Below are 7,926 nucleotides of genomic sequence, written 5' to 3'. Positions count from 1 at the left end.
CGTGACGTCACACATCGCGCCAAACTACACCCGTCCCGCTCCGCCCTGTGACGTCACACGTCGCGCTGGGCTGTGCCCCGCCCCGGCGCGTGACGTCAGCCCCGCCATGGCCCCGGCGTTGTTCCGGGGTGTCCCCGGGTACCCCGCGCTGTGTGAGCGGGGCGCGCCCCGAGCGCCCTTCTGTGCTTTATGAACTGCCTGAATAATCACAGACTGCTTTGGGTTCGAAGGGATTTTAAAGATCATCCAGTCGCACCCTTCCTGCCATGTTCAGGGACACCTTCCACTATCCCAGCCTGCTCAGAGCCACATCCAGCCTGTTTCTGGACAATGCCAGGGATGGGGCAGCCACAGCTTCTCTGGGCAACCTGTGCCAGGGCCTCAGCACTCTCACAGGGAACAATTTGTTAATATGCAGTCTAAAGCCACTTTGTGTCAGTGTGAAGCCATTCCCTTGTCCTGTCACTCCAGGCCCTTGTCAAGAGTCTCACTCCATCCTTCCTGTGGGTTCCCTTCAGGCACTGGAAGGCCCCCCCTAAGCTTCTCTTCTCCAGGTTGAACAATCCAAATTCCCTCAGTTTTAAGGATTCCTTAATGGCAATGTTCATCCAAAAAGCTGAGCTGTGCAATAAGGTAACAATGTTTGAGCCAGGCTCCCTTAAATTTTGGTTTACACCAATGTGTGCAAATTAGTGACTAATAACCACATGTATCTTTGTGTCTAGTGTGAAACACTTCAAATATCTTTAATTAATATGTCTTCAGTGATTCATAGACAGTTTCTCCTTACAAAATCAAGAAAGATGTATGTTTGGCAGTCCCAAAAATAAAATAATAAAAAAAGTCCTCCCTTGTCCTCTAGGCTCACACAGAGGTACTAAGCCCCCTGTGTGCCCAAGCAGATGTTTTATTTCAGCCTCATGGTTTGCTGAGTGTGCAGGTGGCTCATCTGGCTGTGAGAACACACCATAAGTCAATCATGATTTACTTATTCAACTTGGGAATTAGCACTGGTAAGTGAAAGAATATTAATGGTAAGGTTGTGTCCAGGTATGCACATTTAGCTGCAGGGATGGAGTTATTTATTCCTGGCGTTTCTATGACAGGAACATACCTGGCTCTGTAATCCTCATCGTTTTCTCTTTCAGGACGACAGCTGCTGCACCAGAAACTCCCCAGTAATCGTAGAGATTGTAACACCACTGGCTACAGAGAAGGACTCTGGGACTGAGAGGCTGAGCCTTAGGAAAAGGGAGGTAACTGAGACAGGCACAGGGATCCTGGAGTTTGGTGGGAAGCAATCTGGCATGTGTTAAAAAAAAAAAGGACTTCAATATGATAGTTGTTTTCACATTTATATATTAGTTTTTGCATTGATCATAAGTATTTAGATAAGGTATCATATATACCTTTATTTAGCTGTTTGTTAGTATAACATAATCTACCAGTTTAAGTATGTACTGCATTGCTTGTAGAAATAGCGGTGTGATAAATGCATTACATCGTAGGTCTTAGGAAAACACGAAATGTTAAAACCCTCCTGTGTAACTAAAACAATGGTGTAAGGCAGTTATGCTTGTTTCCCCCACAGCTGCTGACCAACCCCTCTAAGTGGTAACAGTGACACAAACCAGAGCACCAGGGAAGAATTATAGAAGAACTCCTTATCAAGGAGTGTGAAACAGCAGGACAGAAACACAAGAAGAAATTAAATATATGGACTTAGCTCACAGGATGTCATGCAGATAAGTCAGAGTGTAAGTAAGAGTGTAAAATCAAACAAGAGTTCCTGAAACATCAGGAAGCTCACAAGAATGTTTGAATAATGCATGAAATACATGAATATGTATGTACCCCCTGTACTGTAGCAATATACAGATAACACTGTCTTAATCTGTGTTCTTTGGTTGTTTGCCAGGAGCATCCCGTCACTGGATTTTTGTCTCTCATTTTATTCCCTATTAAACTTTAAAAAAATTCTGAAATTTTCTCACAGGAGAGGCTCCAACTTGAATATTAATATTTAAGAAAGGGTGGAGTGTCCCCATGTTCTGCTTTCACTGAGCTTTGACCTGATTGGCTTCCAACTGACTGGCCCAGGCTGCATCTCTGCTGCTTTTCGTGTGGGTCAGCTTGTGGGGACTTGGCAGCAATAGCCAAAGCTCCCACAGGAATGTCCAGCATCCTCAGTGTCTCATAAACTTTCCTCTTCCCTACATCCACATACAAAATGTGACCCAAAGACCTGCTCTCCAGGTCCTTTCCTGAGAAAGGACTGAGCTTGCTGTAGATCTGCAGAGTGTTTACTCCAGCTGGTAGCTTTTACTCAGTCTCCTGGAGTTAGTCTGTCCAGCCCAAATGTGTCCTTTGTGCAGGTATGGGCCCTGGCTGTTTTGGTCTAGAAGCCTGTAAAACTCAGTGTTCTCACTCACACCTCTCTAGACTGACCAAAGAGTGACCCAAGTTAAATAACTCTGAATTATGCCTTTCTCCCCCCAGGGAAGGGTAGACACCAGACTGGAGGTGACAAACCAACACTTACCCATTGGCCACCTTATCTGGAAAAGCAAAATATTAAGGCCGGAAATGTGCAGAGATGCCTACATGCTTTAGAAGCATGTTTTATTCCCAAGGATCTCCTTGATTCTTTATGTCGGCAAAGGTCAGCATCTGATGCTTGAGGTGGTGGTCAGGCAGAACATCTTCCACAAGTTCCTTTCCCTTTCCTTTGGAAATAGTGGTCACGTATGAGTGAGACAGCACCAAACACTCCCCCCATTCCCTTGTGACAAAAAAAAGAGGAACAGAGCACAGAGGCAGCCTGGCCTCAACTCTTGCACAAAATCCATGTTCGCTGCCCTGTGCAATGGGTTTGACAAAGTGCTGGCTGGGCTCTGCTGCAGAGGAAGCCAACCCTGGTAGATACCAAGGTTGTTCTCTGCACACTCTGTTTGTCTGCATTAGACCTGGGAATAACCCAGATTCTGTGCTGATCTAATTTGCCTTTGATCAGTGCTTTGTTTCCTTTCACTCTCCTCCTGGATCTTTGCATTTTTGTTAGCTCAGTGTCCAAATCAAAAGACAGAAGTTTTAAAAGAGATTCAAGTACACAGCTGGTTGTGAAAGTGCTCGTGATGCTATTGAAATGTAATTTTATTAAAGATTAACTTGAAACCACTTACTTCAGTGATGATACTGCTTGTAAGTGAAAATTCCCTGGGCTCCCATCTGGGCTCTTTCTGCTAATCTGTGTAAACAAATTGCAGCTTTCTTATTGGCAGAATGTGCCCACTGGCTTTTGTATTTTAAATGAAAGCACAGAAGAATTCCTGCATTCAGTTGATAAACTGGGGCAGTTGGCAAATCCAGGGCACTGGATATTTGTCATTTACCTTGTTTACTCTGACCTGCAACAAATACTAACCAAAGATAGTAAATAAAATTTCTGTTAAAATTAAGGATATTCAATTTTGAGATACTTTAATTTCCACTTCTAGTGTCAGAAGGAAACACTTTTAAGTGTTTTAAGTGGGCTGCATGTCTTGTTACCTATGCAATTTTGTGTGTCAGGTGTCTTCATCACCAGGGGCTTTATTTGGCCCTAAATTGAAGAGGTACATGGACCGGAGGTGCAGAACCACTTGTATGACTGGTAACTAGCATGACTGGTAGCCATTCTGGCTTCTCTATATCCATATATCTAGTTCAGACCTAAAGCTACGCTTTTCAGAAATTAATGATGATGAAGAATAAAATGCTACAAGTACCAACCAAACAACAATAAGCTTTAAACCATCTGAAGGCTGATTTAGCCATATAATGAATGCAAGCTTCCCAGGACATGCACTGGAATGGGTACTTGCACCTACCAACACTTGCTACCACTTGCTTCCAACAGCACATGCAAAATTCTGCCTTTCTAAAACATTTCCAGGTTATAACACCTATTCACAAGATCACACTTAGGAGTTTCAGCTGTAAATAGTGAAGCATTTGCTTGGTTTCTTTTCTTCCCCACCTATGATTTTTTTTTTAATCTCAGATTAATTATCATCTTCCCTTCTACTGTCAAATAATAACTGGATACAGAATAACAAGACTAGAATGCCCTGTCCATTTCAAGGCTTTCAGATTTGCAGTGCTTCTTTATGGGCTCAAATTTCATCCAGAGACATAAAATCCATTTGGCAAATAATCCATGCCACAAGAGAAGGTGAGGCAGGAGCCTGCTCCAGGTGCCTCTGACTTCCTGGTGTGAGTGTTCCTGCAGTGAGATCAGTGTGAGCTCTGGTGTTGTCCTTAGGCTCCCATGGGAATTGGCACCTCCTGCCTTTCCTGTGCCTTCTTGTCAGGCTGAGTGACAGTCCTCAGTGGGCAAGAGGACTCTAAGAGAAGCACAGCTCCATACCTTGGATTACAGGAGGATTGCCGAGCTTCTGGCTGCCTTCTCCCTGCTCAGAGTATTTCCCAAGAGAAAAACTTCTTCCTGGCATGGCAGGTGGGTAAGAGACAATCATACTAATTCTCCTCTAACAGGAAGGTTAGGGGGGACAGGATATATTTGTTTGTAAAAGGGTGGATATTACATGACATGCAGCAGAGCAAGAACCCTCTTCCTCTTTCTGTTCTGTTTTACTGACTCACTGCAGTGTAAAACATCGGTGAAGCTACTGAACCATTAGCTTAAAATAAAGGTGATGGTAAAATCAGATTGTGCTTAAACATAGCTGGTAACTTAGAATTAGCTCTTCAAACATCAGCTGCCTGCCCAGGACCTTGGCAGATTGTTCCACTCTCATGTTTGCCCCTTAATATTTATTGCCTTTTCCCTTCCACCTACAAAACCTGCCTTATTTATCCTTTGGCATTTCAAATACTAGCTTTAAAGAAATAAAATAAAAAATAATAAATAAAATAGAAAACATAGACACTGGCATAAGATGAAATTCTAGAGAATTGTTTCTATCTTCTGTTAGCCATAAAAGCTGTTTCATGTCTTTCACAACATTTGAACCAAGTTTTTAAATGATTGGAAACTTCTTGCAGCTGCTCATGAGGTATTCCAATTATTTTTCTTCTCTATGTAAATATTAAAGGCTGTATAAAATTGCATGTTGTTGAAAGGATCTCTAAAAGTAAATTTATTTTGGAGAAGGTGTTCAATCTGACCTTATTTGCAGGACTGCATGTGACCCATTTGCAATACCTGTTTTTCTTGCTCTGACACTGTTTACTTGGTCACATTATTTGCCACTGACCTTTAATTCTTTTCATGTCTTGAGTAATTTCTGATTTAAAGCAATAAAGTCTTCTTGGAGCATTGTTTTGGGTAGAATGAAGAATAAAATGCAGATGTTAGATTATTTTGCTGTAAACACACTGCTGGTGCATCAGTTGCTATTGCAAAGAGCCTCTCACAGGTTTTCCCAGCTCTTAAAAGTGCAGACTGAGCATTGTTACTGGGGTGGTGCTTTGCTCACGTAAGCACATCCAAACAAGGTTCCAACTGGAAAAAATCCAATTGGCCAGACTTCTCACACAGAAGTAATTAATTCTATGTGAAAGCATAAATCTAACAACTCAGAGCTTTCACCCCAGGGAAGAGATGGAGAATTGATGATAAAAATCTCTGTTTTGAGTCACCCATGCCATTGAGTTGAAAATCAGGGAGGAAATACCCAATACTGTTTTCCAGGACAGCCTTACCTACATGCATGGTGTGTCATGGATTTGCATGAAGGTGTTGGGCATCTTCTCATTGAAGTTGTCTCACCTTGTATGTGTAGGCTAAGTTTATGGCCCTTCTTAAAGAAACACCACCCAGAGAGAGTTTTTATAAGATGACTGTGTAAGTTACTAGACAAGTATTTTACTTTGGCAAGGGTGTATTTTTTTTAGTCTTCAGTTACAGCATAAACAGATGTTTGGAAACTATCTGTTCCAAAGTCCAAAATCCATCTATCTGTTTGGAAACTACAGGGACAACAAAAAGGAAAAGAAAAGTCCATGATGATATTGTGCTAACACCTATCAGATAAAGGAGAGTAAAGGCTTTTGCTTTGTAAAATTTAGTGATTTCGGTTTTGGGACAAGTTTCCTGAATGCAGGAGTACATTTAGTAGAAGTATATTTATTAAACAAAAATGAGGATTGAAATCTGTAGGTACACTCTTGCTGTAGCCCTCTCATGAGTAGACATCTTGAGCTTATGTGATATTTCATATTTTTAAAGGAGGAACGGTCAAACAGAGCCCTACAATGCTTTATAAACACAGGACAAATCTGCCAAGAGCAGACTGAGAGCAAGTGGGTATTAAAGAGAAGATGGATATCTCCTACATAGGTGAGTGTTATGAAAATACACACATAAATATAAAAAATATGTATATAAAATACTGTGTCTGTGGAACAAAATATTATAATAAAACCCAAGTGACACCCTCCCTGATGTTCCACATACCTTGGATGTTCAGCAGGCAGCAGTCCTCTTTACCAGCAGTAGTTCCTTCCAAAGTAAAAACTCTATGAAGTATAATATGATGATTCTCAAACAGACAAGATAAGCTGATGCAGAGGAGCAGACAGCAGGAGGGTCCAGAATGCAGCACAAAAGCGATCCAATAAAATTAGGGCAGTCCAAGGTAAAGGCTTGAAGTTTGAAAAACATCTCCAGTACTGTTCCTTGAACTCAGCAGTCCTGTCCTTGGGCCTTCAGCTGAGCTGCTGAAGTGAGTAGTTTTCTGTTTGGTGTTGGCCTGTAAGCTTTTTTTGAGAAGGGCTTACTCTTCGTACGACTCCAGAAAGAATTTGGAAGTATGGCTGGAAATAAATAAAACTGGTGCTGTTGGTGGCTTCTGAAGCAGCTCTCTGGGACATTGAGCAGGGGCCTTGTTTGGGCTGCCCAGCCAACGTTGATGATGTGATGCCACAAGCCCCACTTATGTACAAGCAGAGCCTGGGGTTTGGGCAGGGGCTGAATGAAGTTCCTCTGTGACAACCTCCTTCTTCTCCACTGCCAGATCCATGCAAGTACGTGTTCCAAGCACAAATCTTCCTTCATGTTCTTGCTTAACCCTGGCAACGAACATATCCTTTGGCTCTTATACACTAGAATTTTTAATCCTTTTCCTCTTTACAGGTATTGACACTGGTCCAAGCCTAATTAAAAATTTAAGTGATCTTTTAGGTTTCCCACCCACAGCTATCCCAGAGTACCAGTGAACCCGAGAGAAAATGGACTGTCAGTGCCTCCAGCGTTGCTCAGGAACACAGTGGCTCAGATCCAGAGTTACAGGCAGGCTGAGGTGTGGCAGCTGCCCTAATTATCTGCCCTGCCCTCTTGCCCTTGCCGCAATCTTTGTTTGCTCTTTCTGCTAGAGAGCATGGAATTTGCCACTGGCAGGAGGATGCAGCGAGTTATCTCCATCCTGGCCAGAACAGAAGGAGAAAATGTAACACCAATCAGAGGTTTAGAGCTGGGCTTGAAGGTGCCTTGGTTCAGTCTGGGAGAACCAGTTGTTAAAATCATGCCAAGGTGCTCCAAGAGCTATTTGAAAGAAATGTCAATTGTTGACAGATTTCTGTACTTCTTTTCTGGAAAACATCTCTTTTGGAGAAGAATTCAAATTTTTCAAGCAGTTATTCTCTGGGCTTTGATGCATGTGCTGCTTTGTAACTGACTGATTCCACTGTCAGGCATTTAAAGGTTAATCCGCTTCTCTTTTTTTCTACTCTGTCTTGATCCCCTCTTAGTGTGGACATAATGTACTTGAAACTGGAGCTATCTCTGGGTGCTTCATCACAACAACAACTGTCATGGTTTGACACTGGCCAAACACCAGGCAGCCATGAGAGTCATTCACTCACCCTACCCTGCCACAGTTGGGCAGAGGAAAGAAAAAAAATTAATGAAGGGTTCATGTGTTG

The sequence above is a fragment of the Poecile atricapillus genome, chromosome W (assembly GCF_030490865.1).
Source record: "Poecile atricapillus isolate bPoeAtr1 chromosome W, bPoeAtr1.hap1, whole genome shotgun sequence".
NCBI lineage: Eukaryota > Metazoa > Chordata > Aves > Passeriformes > Paridae > Poecile > Poecile atricapillus.
This window is presented reverse-complemented; position numbering follows the sequence as displayed.